The sequence below is a fragment of the Macaca thibetana genome, chromosome 19, assembly GCF_024542745.1.
Source record: "Macaca thibetana thibetana isolate TM-01 chromosome 19, ASM2454274v1, whole genome shotgun sequence".
Lineage (NCBI taxonomy): Eukaryota > Metazoa > Chordata > Mammalia > Primates > Cercopithecidae > Macaca > Macaca thibetana.
In genome coordinates, this window is record NC_065596.1 from 27,467,696 (window position 1) to 27,482,196 (window position 14,501).

The window sequence follows — 14,501 nt, forward strand, 5'->3', positions numbered from 1 at the left end:
CACTTTGAGAGGCCAAAATGGGCAGATCACAAGGTCAGGAGATGGAGACCATCCTGGCCAATATGGTGAAACCCCGTCTCTACCAAAAATACAAAAATTAGTTGGGCATGGTGGCGGGCGGCTGTAGTCCCAGCTACTTGGGAGGCTCAGGCAGGAGAATCGCTTGAACCTGGGAGTCAGAGGTTGCAGTGAGCCCAGATCGCACCACTGCACTCCAGCCTGGGCAACAGAGCGAGACTATGTATCAAAAACAAAAACAAAAACAAAAAAACAAAAAATTCCTTGGTTGCTAGAGTGGAGAGACAAGACAATAAACCTGGGCTTAGCCAGGTGCAGTGGCTCATGTCTGTAATCCCAGCAATTTGGGAGGCCGAGGCGGGCAGATCACTTGAGGTCAGGAGTTCAAAACCAGCCTGGCCAACATGGTAAAAGCCATCTCTACTAAAAATACTAAAATTAGCCGGGTGTGGTGGTGCACGCCTGTAATCCCAGATACTCGGGAGGCTGAGGCGGGAGAATCACTTGAACCTGGGAGGCAGAAGTTGCAGTGAGCTGAGATCACATCATTGCACTCCAGCCTGGGCAACAGAGCTAGACTCTATCACAAACAAACAAACAAAAAACCCCACAAAATTCCTTGGCTGCTAGAGCTTGCATTCTAGTGCTGAGAGACAAGACAATAAACTTGGGCTGTCAGCTGGAACTAAGTGTTGGGAGACAGCAAAAGCATCCTGTGAGTGACAGAGTGGACAGTACAGCCACTGGAAGGAAGGGACATCTGCACTGAGATCTGAAAGATAAGAAGGAGCCCAGGACACAATGTGGAAACATTCAAAGGAGGCGTGCAAAGCCCTGAGGCAACAGACAGAGAGGCTGCCTTCTCTGTTAGCTGTGCTCGCAGACACGGTTTTATCCCCACTAATCCAGGAGACCAGCTCACACTCCCATTTTCCTGATTTGGAAGCAGATAAGGGTAATGAGGTTTGCTGTGGTCCAAACCCCAGGCCTAAGCAAGAAATCTGAACTCAGATGTTTCTGATCCTGGTCTGCATCTCCTATCAGACACCATGGCTACTCCTGCACTCGGCTCTCTCCAACTAGACATTTCCTTCAAGGGGCAGTCATTTATTCTGAGCCTAGTGTTGGGCCCTGCAACGGTTGATACCAGGGACCCAGCGGCGACCAAGACAGTTCTGGCCCCGTTCTGCTGGGACTCAAAGTTCAGTGGGGAAGACAGAGAGTGATGATACAGAGTGGGCAGGGCTGGGATGGGGAAGCTCGGAAGGGATGCTTGACCAGGCTTGGGGGACAGGGAGAGCTTCCTGGAGGAGGAGGCATCGGAGCTGGGATATGAAGGAGTTGGACCAATCCCAGGGAAAGAATATTCCAAACAAAGAGAATAGCACATGCAAAATCCCAGACTTCTGGCCGGGCGTGGTGGCTCATGCCTGTAATCCCAACACTTTGGGAGACTAAGGCAGGTGGATCGCTGGAGACCAGGAATTCCAGACCAGCCTGGCCAACATGGCAAAACCCTGTCTCTTCTAAAAAAAAAAAAAAAAAAAAAAAAATAGCCGGGACTAATGGCACATGCTATTCTGGAGGCTGAGGCAGGAGAATCACTTGAACCCAGAAGGCGGAGGTTACAGTGAGCCAAGATTACACCACTGCACGCCAGCCTGGGCGACAAAGCAAGACTCTGTCTCAAAAAAAAAAAAAAAAAAAAAAAAAAAAAATCCCAGACTTCAGAAGAGTCTGGAATATTTCAAAGCACAGATTGAACTGGGCCACCCCTACTCTCTGAACAGCCCCAGTGGCTTCTCTCAGGATAAAATCCAGTCTTCAGTTGGGCATTTGTCCACTTGGTGATTCATTTCTTCAGTCATTCAACAAACCACATCCACAGGACAGAAGGTTGAGAGACATCAGATAGAAGGAGACGGATACTCGTGAGCCGACATGGGATCGTTGTGTTGACTCATCTGACTAATATTTATCAAACACTGAGAAAAACAGTTGAGGAGCCGGGCACAGTGGCTCACTCCTGGAATCCCAGCACTTTGGAAGGCTGAAGTGGGTGGATCTCTCAAGGCCAGGAATTCGAAACCAGCCTGGCCAACATGGTGAAACCTCATCTCAACTAAAAATACAAAAATTAGTGGGGCATGGTGGTACATACCGGTAATCCCAGCTACTTGAATGGCTGAGACAGGAGAATCGCTTGAACCTAAGAGGCAGAGGTTGCAGTGAACCAAGATCGCGCCACTGCACTCCAGCCTGGGCGACAAAGCATAAAAAGAAAAAAAGACAAAGAAAAACAGATGAGAAAAACATGAGCAAAACAGATGAAAATCCCTTCTCTGCTGGCACTGATATTCTAGCAGGGGGACACGGTCAATAAATACTAAACATAATATACAAGTAGGCTAAGTGGGTTATCTGGCTTGTAACTTATTGTCACAAAGCAGAAAGTGCTGTGGAGGGAAATATATGTGTATGTATGCATGCATTAGGAAAAGTGAGGAGTTAGATGAAAGAAAGGTAAATTGCAATAATAAATCAGGCTGAGCTCAGTGGCTCACAATTGTAATTCGAACACTTTTGGAGGCCAAGACAGGAGGATCACTTGAGCTCTGGAGTTTGAGATGATAGTGAGCTGTGATCGTGCCACTGCCACACTCCAGCCTAGGGAACAGAGTGAGATCTTTTATCTAAAACAATAAAAATTAGGTGGTCACAAAAGTATAGAAGGAGGCCAGGCACAGTGGCGCACACACCTGTAATCCCAGCACTCTGGGAGGCTGAGACAGGAGGATTGCTTAAGCTCAAGAATTCAAGGCTAGGCGCAGTGGCTCATGCCTGTAATCCCAGCACTTTGGGAAGCCAAAGTGGGTGGATCATTTGAGGTTAGGAGTTCGAGACCAGCCCAGTCAACATGGTGAAACCCCACCTCCACTAAAAACACAAAAATTAGTTGGGTGTGGTGGAGGGCACCTGTAATCCCAGCTACTCGGGAGGCTGAGGCAGGAGAATCGCTTGAACCCGGAGGACGGAGGTTGCAGTGAGCCGATATCGCACCACTACACCCCAGCCTGGATGACAGAGTGAGACTCCATCTCAAAAAAAAAAAAAAAAAAAAAAAAAAGAGTTCGAGACCAGCCTGGGCAACATTTCGAAAGCTCATCTCTACAAAAGAATACAAAATTAACCAGGCATGCTGACACACGTCTGTGGTCCTGGCTACTTAGGAGGATGAGGTGGGAAGATCACTTGAGACTGGAAAGTTGAGACTGCAGTGAGCAGAGATCGCACCACTGCACTCTAGCCTGGGCGACAGAGGGACATCCTGTCTCCAAAAAAAAAAAAAAAATAGAGAGAGGGAAAGCAAGGTGCAAGAAAGTGTGTAGAATGGGGAAAAGCAAATGAGCATATAATAGCATCTGTTTTATTTGTTAATCTTTTTTTTTTTTTTTTGAGACGGAGTCTCGCTGTGTCTCCCAGGCTGGAGTGCAGTGGCGTGATCTCGGCTCACTGCAAGCTCCGCCTCCCGGGTTCACGCCATTCTCCTGCCTCAGCCTCCCAAGTAGCTGAGACTACAGGCGCCCGCCACCACGCCCGGCTAGTTTTTTGTATTTTTAGTAGAGACGGGGTTTCACCGTGTTAGCCAGGATAGTCTCGATCTCCTGACCTCGTGATCCACCCGCCTCGGCCTCCCAAAGTGCTGGGATTACAGGCTTGAGCCACCGCGCCCGGCCTATTTGTTAATCTTTTTAATTTTTATTTTTTATTTTATTGTATTTATCTTATTTATTTATTTATTTATTTATTTATTTTTGAGACAGAGTCTTGCCCTGTCACCCAGGCTGGAGTACAATGGTGTGATCTCAGCTCACTGCAACCTCTGCCTCCTGGGTTCAAGTGATTCTCCTGCCTCAGCCTCCCGCATAGGTGGAACTATAGGCGTGCACCACCACATCCGGCTAATTTTTGTATTTTTAGTAGAGACGGGCTTTCACTATGTTGGCCAGGATGGTCTCGATCTCCTGACCTTGTGATCTGCCCAACTTGGCCTCCCAAAGTGCTGGGATTACAGGCGTGAGCCACCGCACCCGGCACATTTTTTATTTCTATTTATTTATTTTTTTGAAACTGAGTCTCGCTCTGTCTCCCAGGCTGGAGTGCAATGGCACGATCTCGCCTCACTGCAACCTCCACCTCCTGGGTTCAAGTGATTTTTCCTGCCTCAGCCTCAAAAGTAGCTGGGATTACAGGCACCCGCCACCATACCCAGCTAATTTTTTTGTATTTTTAGTAGAGATGGGGTTTCATCATGTTGGTCAGGCTGGTCACAAACTCCTGACCTCAGGTGATCCACCTGCCTCAGCCTCCCAAGTGCTGGGATTACAGGTGTGAGCCACCGCGCCCAGCCAGCAGCATCTCTTTTAAATGCATTGACTATTCAAGAATTTGCAGAAACTGCTAAAAAGGATTTGCTTTCAGGAAGGAAAGCTGTGACTTTGTGGTTCGGTGCCAGGACCCTGAAATCTGTCATCTTGAACTTGTATCTCACTTAGCAGCTGAATGGTTTGGGCAAGTCATTCAACTCTCCCGGCTCAGTTTGCTGGGCTGTACAGTGGGGATCACTGTAGCTTCTGCCTTGGAGATCATGGAGGGGTGAGCAGAGTTCACGTGTATGAAGTGCTTTGGTTGGTGCCCAACAAATCACAACCCCATGGTATTTTAAGTTATGACGACCGTTTGCAGATAAAGATTATAAAGAAAGGAAAAGAAATATTTATTCTAGGCTGGGTGCGGTAGCTCACACCTGTAATCCCACCACTTTGGGAGGTCAAGGCAGGTGCATAGTTTAAGTCCAGGAGTTTGAGACCAGCATGGGCAATATGACAAAACCCCGTCTCTACCCCCCAAAATATAAAAACTAGCCAGGCGTGGTGACACAGCCCTGTAGTCCCAGCTATTCTGGAGCCTGAAGTGAGAAGATCGCCTGAGCCTAGGAGGTGGAGGTTGTGGTGAGCTGAGATCGTGCCACTGCACTCCAGCCTGGGAGACAGAGTCAGACCCCATCTCCAAAAAAATAAAAGAGAACAGATCTCTTCCAGTGCTTACCCCGGAGCACAGATTCACAAGCTGGGAGCTTTTCCCCTGAGGACCCAGGGACCACTGGGTAAAGGGAGGCCTGAGAGGCCCCTGAGGGCCCCAGCAGCTGGTGACGCGGCTGGGGTGTGGAAGCTCTGGCAGCCCTCCAGGTCATCAGCACCCGGGGGTTTGGAGAAGTGGCCCAGGCCAGTTGGGCAACTTGAGCACAGGCCAGGCTCAGCCTAGTCACTGACCACCCACTCTAGGGCTAGAGGTGCCAGACAGGGGGAAGCTGGAGGGAGCAGGCTCCAGGACTCAGGAGACCCCAGAATCCTAGACCCTTCAGGGAATGTGGGGTGGGTCCAAGCCAAGAGGGCAGGGTTTGAGGGTTTGGACGATGTTGTCTGGAGCGCCTCGCCCCCTGCCCTCCCCCTTCTTAGAGAAGAAAATATACCAGCTGGTGTCATCGGGCTTTGCTCCCACTAAGCCAAACCTCCTACCCAGATTCCGATTTCATCATTGGAAAAAAAAAAAAAAAAAAAAAAAAGACCTGGGGCTCCAGGAAGGGGGTGAGAGAGGCCAGGAGGAGGCTGGATGGAGCAGTGGGGAATCTGGACCCCACAGAGCAGAGAGGCCCTTTCTGGCCTCAGTTTGCCACCTAGGAAATGGCTTTGGGTCTTGTCTTGTATTGTCTTGTCTTTTTTCTCTTTTCTTTTCTTTTTCCCTTCCCTTCCCTTCCCTTCCCTTCCCCTCCCTCTCCCTCCCCCTCCCCTCCCCCTCCCTCCCCCTCCCTCCCCCTCCCTCCCCCTCCCTCTCCCTCCCCTCCCCCCCTCCCCTCCCCTCCCTTCCTTGAAACAGAGCTTTGCTCTCTTGCCCAGCCAGGAGTTCAGTGGTGCAATCATAGCTCATTGCAGCCTCAAACTCCTGGGTTCTGGCTATCCTCCTGCTTCAGCCTCCTGAGTAGCTAGGACTATAGGCACACGCAACCATGCCTGGCTAATTTCTTAAATTTTTTTGTAGACCTGGGATTTTGTTATGTTGCACAGGCTTGTCTGGAATGCCTGGCCTCAATAGATCCTCCCACCCTGAACTCCCGAAATGCTGGAATTACAGGAGTGAGCCTCCGCACCTGGCAAGGTGCTGTTTTGAATGGTATGCCCCCTGGGAAGCCTGGTGTTGAATAACTCCACACCTTCAGCCTCATCCTCAAAAAAACAGGACCTGGGCAAAGTCCTCCCAGAGCTGAAGAGCCCCGGCATTTTGGGGGCGGGAGGGGGAGGGCAAAGGGGCTCCAGTGAGGAACCCACCTGAGGCTCCAGTGAGGCCTAGGCCCATGAAACCGAGGAGGCCAATCCCGTCCTGATAGAGACAAGGCAACCAAGTCTCCAAGTCCCACAGCCAATGAATGGAACAGCCAGGGGAGAAGCCAGAAGCTGGGAAGGCTTTATGCTTCCAACCACCAAAGCCCTGCGGTGGGACCCTCACACGGCCTGAGAAAATCAGCAACACACATTCCACACAACTGTTTTTTTCCAAGGGCCAATTTATGATGATGATTATTATTTTGAGATGGAGTCTCACTCTGTCGCCCAGTCTGGAGTGCAGTGGCGCAATCTCGGCTCACTGCAACCTCTGCCTCCCAGGTTCAAGCAATTCTTGTGTCTCAGCCTCCCAAGTAACTGGGATTACAGGCATACACCAATCATGCCTGGCTAGTTTTTGTGTGTGTATATATATATATATATATATTTTTTTTTTTAATATGGAATGCTTCATGAATTTGCGTGTCATCCTTGTGCAGGGGCCATGCTAATCTTCTCTGTGTCGTTCCAATTTTAGTATATGTGCTGCCGAAGTGCGCACGATTTTTGTAGTTTTTGTAGAGATGGGGTCTCTCCATGTTGGCCAAGCTGGTCTCAAGCTCCTGACCTCAAATGGTCCACCCGCCTCAGCCTCCCAAAGTGCTGGGATTGCAGGTATGAGCCACCGCCCCCGGCCCAAGTGCCAATTAAAAAACAAAAAACTTTACTATTATTTTTATTTAAGTAACAAGGTCTCACTCTGTCACCCAGACTGGAGTGTGGTGGTGAGATCATAGCTCACTGCAGCCTCTAACTCCTGAGCTCTAGTCATCCTCCCATCTCCGCGTCCTGAGTAGCTGGGAGTACAGGTGTGCACCACCAATACATATAGATAGATGATAGGTAGGTAGATAGATAGATAGATAGATAGATAGATAGATTTGTTTGTTTGTGATGGAGTCTTGCTCTGTCACCCAGGCTGGAGTGCAGTGGTGCCATCTCGGCTCACGGCAACCTCCACTTCCCAGGTTCAAGCGATTCTCCTGCCTCAGCCTCTTGAGCAGCTGGGACTACAGGCACATGCCACCACACCCGGCTAATTTTTGTATTTTTAGTAGAGACAGGGTTTCACCAGAAAAAAAAAAAAAAAAACTTCTTTTTTTTTTTTTTTTGAGACGGAGTCTCTCTCTGTCGCCCAGGCTGGGGTGCAGTGGCGTGATCTCAGCTCACTGCAAGCTCCACCTCCTGGGTTCACACCATTCTCCTGCCTCAGCCTCCCGAGTAGCTGGGACTACAGACGCCCGCCACCATGCTTGGCTACTTTTTTGCCTTTTTAGTAGAGACGGGGTTTCACCGTGTTAGCCAGGGTGGTCTTGATCTCCTGACCTCGTGATCCGCCCGCCTCAGTTTCTCAAAGTGCTGGGATTAGAGGTGTGAGCCATAGCGCCCGGCCAAAACTTATTTGCTTTATATTTTCGCTTTCCCCTGGACCTGCCAGCCTGATTCCTTTTCCCTAATTAGGAGTCCACAACTAATGCTTATTGAACATTTACTATAGCCCAGAGGTACAGCTTCTCAGCAAACCAATGGGTCCTATTAGTATCCTCATTTTATAGCTGAGTAAACAGAGGTACAGACAGGTGGTGTGACTTGGCCAAGGTCTCACAGCTTAATTGATAGAGCCACATATTTTGCTTTCTCTTTTTTATTATTATTTAAAATTTTTATTTATTTATTTTTTTTAGAGACAAGATCTTGTTCTGTCGCCCAGGCTGGGATGAAGTGGCATGATCACAGTTCACTGCAACCTTGAACTCCTGGGCTCAAGCAATTCTCCCGCCTCGGCCTCCTGAGTAGCTGTAATCCCAGCACTTTGGGAGGCTAAAGAGGGTGGATTGCTTGAGCCCAGCAGTTTGAGAACAGCCGGGGCAACATGACGAAACCCCATCTCTACAAAAAATATAGTAACTGTATACCAGCTACTCGGGAGGCTGAGCCTGGGAGGTCAATGCTGTAGTGAGCTGTGATCGCAACACTATACTTCAGCCTAGATGCAGGAGTGAGACCCTGTCTCAAAACACACACACACACACACACACACACACACACACACACACAGCCTGACAGAGGCATGCACTATTGAAGGTGCTAACATGGAAGAGAACAACAGTGAAAGGCCAGGCGCTGGGCCTCATGGTAGTACTCAAACTCCGGGAGCCAGCCATGCCTGAAGCCAGCCCATCGATTCCTGATGTCGCTGAAGAGTTACAATCAGGTTTTCAGCCACTCGAAACAGAAAGAGACCAAACTTACCCAGGGGAGGGACGAATGGATTCAGCCTGCTGATATGGCAGTGGGAAGTAGGGTTCATGGAAAGGGGAAAGGTGGGACCGTGCAAGAGTGAGTGGGAACACGACCCATTCCAGGGGACAGACAGCAGATCATCGGGGTGGCTGTCATGCAAAATTTATAAGGGGTCATGGTGAGGTCATGGTGCCACCTTTCAGTTGCAAGAGAAAGGGAGAAGCCATGACTATTGTGAAAGAAAAATAGAATCTCAGGACCCCAAATTCACTAGGCCAAAGGGAAAGTTAAGCTGGGAAACTGAGGCATCAGTCCAGTCTTCCTTTTGTTCCAGATTGCTGTAATTTTCCAACCCCGTATCATAGCTTAATTAATTAATTATTATTTTTTTTGAGACAGAGTCTTGCTCTGTTGCCCAGGCTAGAGTGCAGTGGCACGATCTTGGCTCACCGCAACCTCTGCCTCTCGGGTTCAAGTGATTCTCCTGCCTCAGCCTCCCAAGTAGCTGGGACTACAGGCACGTGCCACCACACCCCGCTAATTTTTTGTATTTTTAGTAGAGACGGGGTTTCACTGTGTTAGCCACGATGGTCTCAATCTCCTGACCTTGTAATTCACCCACCTCGGCCTCCCAAAGTGCTAAGATTACAGGCGTGAGCCACCACGCCTGCCCATTTTAAAATTTAATTTACTTTATTATTTTTTTTTAGATGGAGTCTCATTCTGTTGCCCAGGCTGGAGTACAGTGGTGAGATCTCAGCTCACCACAATCTCCATCTCCTGAGTTCATGAGATTCTTGAGCCTCAGCCTCCCAAGTAGCTGGGATTACAGGTGCCTGCTACCACACCCAGTTAATTTTTATATTTTTAGTAGAGATGGGATTTCGCCATGTTGGTCAGGCTGTTCTTGAACTCCTGACCTCAGGTGATCCACCCGCCTCTGCCTCCCAAAGTGCTGGGATTACAGGTGTGAGCCACTGCGCCCAGCCAACACCGGATTATATCATGAAGGGAGAATCCAAAGGCTTCACGCAGGATCGGTGAGGACCACTGAAGGGTCTAAGCAGCGGAGTGACACAATCAAGTTTGTGTTGTTAGAAGCTTCTGCACTCTGACACATTTGCTGGTGGGTGTGGAAGTTAGTACAGCCTCCCTGGAAAGTCATTAGGCAAAAGGCCTTAATCTTAGATCTTCCCACACCCTTTGACACAGCAGTTCTTCTCTGAGGGATTTATTCCACGGCTATTGTCTTGCATGCGAAAAATCACCACAGCCCTGCTTGCAGTAGCAAAAGACTAGAAGCAAACTAAGTACACATCAGGAAGAAACTAGCAAAATATGTTATGGCCCATTCATGTTATGGAACACTAGGCAGCTGTAGAAAAGAATGAGCCACATCTACAGGCATCGTACTGGCATGCTGGTAAATATTTGACCAGGCCGGGCATGATGTACTTGCAGCATTTTGGGGGGCCGAGGTGGGAGGATGGCTTGAGCCCAGGAGTTTGAGACCAGCCTGGGCAACATAGCAAGACCCCTGTCTCTACAAAAAATACAAAAATTTGGCTGGGTGTGGTGGCTCACGCCTGTCATCCCAACACTTTGGGAGGCCGAGGTGGGCAGATCACCTGAGGCCAGGAGTTCAAGACCAGCCTGGCCAATGTGGCAAAACGCTGTCTCTAGTAAAAATATAAAACTTAGCCAGGTGTGGTGGTACGTGCCTGTAATCTGAGCTGTTTGGGAGGCTGCAGCATGAAAATCGCTTGCATCCAAGAGGTGAAGGTTGCAATGAGCCGAGATCACACCATTGCACTTCAACCTGGGTGACAGAGCTAGACTCTGTCTCAAAGAAAATACAAAAATTAGCTGGGTGTGGTGGCACATGCCTATAGTCTCAGCTACTCAGGAGGCTGAAGTGAGAGGATCGCTTGAGCCCAGGAGGTCAAGGTTGCAGTAAACTCTGATTGCACCACTGCACTCCAGCCTGAGTAACAGAGCAAAACCATCCATATATATATATATGATATATATATAATATATACTATATAATATACATATAATATATATAATATATACTATATATAATATACATATAATATATATAATATATTATATATAATATATATTTTATATATATCATATATATATATAATTTTTTTTGAGGTGGAGTCTTGCTCTGTTGCCCAGGCTGTTGCCCAGGCTCTGTTGCCCAGGCAGTATAGTGGCACAATCTCGGCTCACTGCAAGCTCTGCCTCCCGGGTTCACGCCTTCTCCTGCCTCAGCCTCCCGAGTAGCTGGAACTACAAGTGCCCGCCACCATGCCTGGCTAATTTTTTGTATTTTTAGTAGAGATGGGGTTTCACCGTGTTAGCCAGGATGGTCTCAATCTCCTGACCTTGTGATCTGCCCACTTTGGCCTCCCGAAGGGCTGAGATTACAGGCATGAGCCACTGAGCCCAGCCAATTTACTCTTAAGGAAAAAGGTGCATCAGCCTAGGCAATATAATGCGATACTGTCTGCAAAAAAAAATTTTTTTTTTTCTTGAGACAGACTCTCATTCCGTCTCCAGGCTGGAGTGCAGTGGTGCAATCTTGGCTCACTGAAACCTCCGCCTGCTCGGTTCAAGCTATTCTCCTGCCTCAACCTCCGGAGTAGCTGGGATTACAGGCATGCACCACCACACCCAGCTAATTTTTGTATTTTTTTTTTTAGTAGAAACGGGGTTTCACCAAGTTGGCCAGCATGGTCTCGATCTCTTGACCTTGTGATCCGCCTGCCTCTGCCTCCCAAAGTGCTGGGATTACAGGCCTGAGCCACCGCGCCGGCAAAAGTTTTTAATAAATTATCCAGGTGTCATGGACTTTAGCCTCAAGTGCATGGCCGCTGCCATTGACTGTGTGGGCCAGACCATGGAGCATATGCGCTCGAGCGTGGAGCACATTCACCCTGCCATTGAACGCATGGGCCTGAACGTGGAGCATATGGTGCTTGCAGGCATGGAGGCTGGCTTGGGGCACATGGGCCCCATGACGGATCACATGGTCACTGGCCTAGAGCACATGGGCGCCAAGAGCCTCACGTGCATGGGTCTGGCCATGGGTGGTAGTGGCAATGCCAGCTTTGACTGTGCCATCAATATGGAGTGTAACAACTTTGGAAGCTTTGCAGGTTCCTTTGGCAGAGCAGGAGACCATGCTCCTGGGAGTGGCCAGGAAGGCATACCAGATATTTGTAAGAAATCTCCCATTCAGTTTTACATGGAAGATGCTAAAGGACAAATTCAACCAGTGTGGCCACGTGCTGCACACTGACATCAAAATGGAAAACCGGAAGTCCAAGGGGTGCAGTGTGGTTAAGTTCGGATAGCCAGAGGTGGCTGAGAGAGTCCGCCAGATGATGAACGGCATGAAGCTGAGTGGCCAAGATTGATGTTCGAATAAATAGAAATGCTTAAGCACTTGCCTTTTTGAAACATCAATACCAGACCTCTGAATTTGTATTGTTTTTTTTTTTTTTGAGACAGGGTTTCATTCTTGTTGCCCAGGCTGGACTGCAATGGTGCGATCTCAGCGCTCCGCAACCTCCGCCTCCCGGGTTCAAGCGCTACTCCTGCCTCAGCCTCCTGAGTAGCTGGGATTACAGGTATGCTACCACGCCTGGCTAATTTTGTATTTTTAGTAGAGACAGAGTTTCTCCGGGTTGGTCAGGCTGGTCTTGAACTCTTGACCTCAGGTGATCCGCCCGCCTCGGTCTCCCAAAATGCTGGGATTACAGGAATGAGCCACTGCACCCGGCCCTCTTGCTAACCATTTTATTTTTTCCTTCTTTTTTTTTCAGACACGGTCTCACTCTGTTGCCCAGGCTGGAGTATAGTGGTGCAATCTCAGCTTATTGCAACCTCTGCCTCCTAGGTTCAAGCGATTCTTGTGCCTCAGCCTCCCAAGTAGCTGGGACCACAGGCATGTGCCCCCACACCTGGCTAATTTTTGCATTTTTAGTAGAGATGGGGTTTCACCATGTTGACCAAGCTGGTCTCAAACTCCTGACCTCAAGTGATCCACCCACCTCGGCCTCCCAAGTGCTGGGATTACAGGCATGAGCCACCACACCGGCTTTTTTTTTTTTTTTTTGGAAACAGAGTCTTGCTCTGTCGCCCAGGCTGGAGTGCAGTGGCGCGATCTCAGTTCACTGCAAGCTCTGCCTCTCGGGTTCACGCCATTCTCCTGCCTCAGCCTCCCGAGTAGCTGGGACTACAGGCGCCCGCCACCACGCCCGGCTAATTTTTTGTATTTTTAGTAGAGACGGGATTTCACCGTGTTAGCCAGGATGATCTTGATCTCCTGACCTTGTGATCCGCTCACCTCGGCCTCCCAAAGTACTGGAATTACAGGTATGAGCCACCACACCTGGCCTTTCTTTTTCCTTTTTTTTTTTTTGAGACGGAGTCTCGCTCTGTAGCCCAGGATCGAGTGCAGTGGTGCGATGTAGGATGTAGGCTCACTGCAAGCTCCGCCTCCCAGGTTCATGCCCTTCTCCTGCTTCAGCCTCCAGAGTAGCTGGGACTACAGGTGCCTGCCACCACGCCCAGCCAATTTTTTTTTTTTTTTTTTTTTTTTTTGTATTTTTAGTAGAGACAGAGTTTCACCATGTTAACCAGGATGGTCTTGATCTCCTTACCTTGTGATCTGCCTGCCTTGGCCTCCCAAAGTGTTGGAATTATAGGCATGAGCCACCATGCCTGGCAGCATTTTTTTTTTTTAATTTAGCATTTTAATTTTTTTTTTTTTTTTTTTTGAGACTCTGTTGCCAGGGCTGGAGTGCAGTGGCACGATCTCGGCTCACTGCAACCTCCAACTCCCTGGTTCAAGTGATTTTCCTGCCTCAGCCTCCCAAGTAGCTGGGTTTATAGGCACATGTCACCACATCCAGCTAATTTTTTTTTTTTTTTGTATTTTTAGTAGAGACGGGGTTTCACCATGTTGGCCAGGATGGTCTTGAACTCCTGGCTTCATGATCCACCCACTTCAGCCTCCCAAAGTGCTGGGATTACAGGTGTGAGCCACCACGCCTGGCCAATCATTTTATTATTTATTTATTTATTTATTTATTTTTGAGACAGTCTCACTCTGTTGCCTAGGCTGGAGTGCAGTGGTGCAATCTCAACTCACTGCAAACTCCATCTCTTGGGTTCAAGCAATTCTCCTGACTCAGCCTCCCAAGTAGCTGTACTATAGGCACCCACCGCCGCACCGGGCTAATTTTTTTGTATTTTTAGTTTCACCATGTTGGTCAGGCTGGTCTCAAACTCCTGACATCAGATGATCCACCCACCTCGGCCTCTCAAAGTGCTAGGATTACAGGTGTGAGCCACCACAGCAGACCACTTGTTAACCATTTTAATTTGTTGGCTGGATATATAAATATGTTAAAAAAGCTTGAACCCAGGGAGGCAGAGGTTGCAGTGAGCCAGAGGTGGTGCCATTGTGCTCCAGCTGGGCAACAAGAGCGAAACTCCATCTCAAAAAAAAAAAAAGTTAAAAAAAAATCAGTTGCTCTTCAGGCTAATTTAATTACTTGTTTAATGACTGGGGTTCCATCTGACTGTTTGCATTGAGATTGCACTGTGTGAAATTTTTTTTGTAGTTATAGCGTCTTCTTGATATTGAATATGATTTTGATAATAAATACTGGTTCCTAAAAAAAAAAATTAGCCAGGTGTGCTGGGGCATACCTATAGTCCTAGCTACTTAGGAGGCTGAGATGGGAGGATGGCTTGAGCCCAGGAGTTGGAAGAAGC

At 48.6% G+C, this 14,501-nt stretch overlaps 1 protein-coding gene, 1 non-coding gene and 1 pseudogene across 2 annotated transcripts in view; 2 read left to right on the plus strand and 1 right to left on the minus strand.

Moving 5' to 3' along the window:
- The window catches only part of SAE1 (SUMO1 activating enzyme subunit 1), a 549,006-nt gene that overhangs the window by 122,275 nt on the left and 412,230 nt on the right, over positions 1-14,501 (plus strand). The gene's annotated exons all lie outside the window — the stretch shown is intronic.
- On the minus strand, positions 6,854-6,960 carry LOC126943644 (U6 spliceosomal RNA). The gene has a single exon (XR_007721788.1). It is a non-coding gene; the product is annotated as a U6 spliceosomal RNA (small nuclear RNA).
- LOC126941667 (heterogeneous nuclear ribonucleoprotein M-like) lies at positions 11,560-12,158 on the plus strand (annotated as a pseudogene).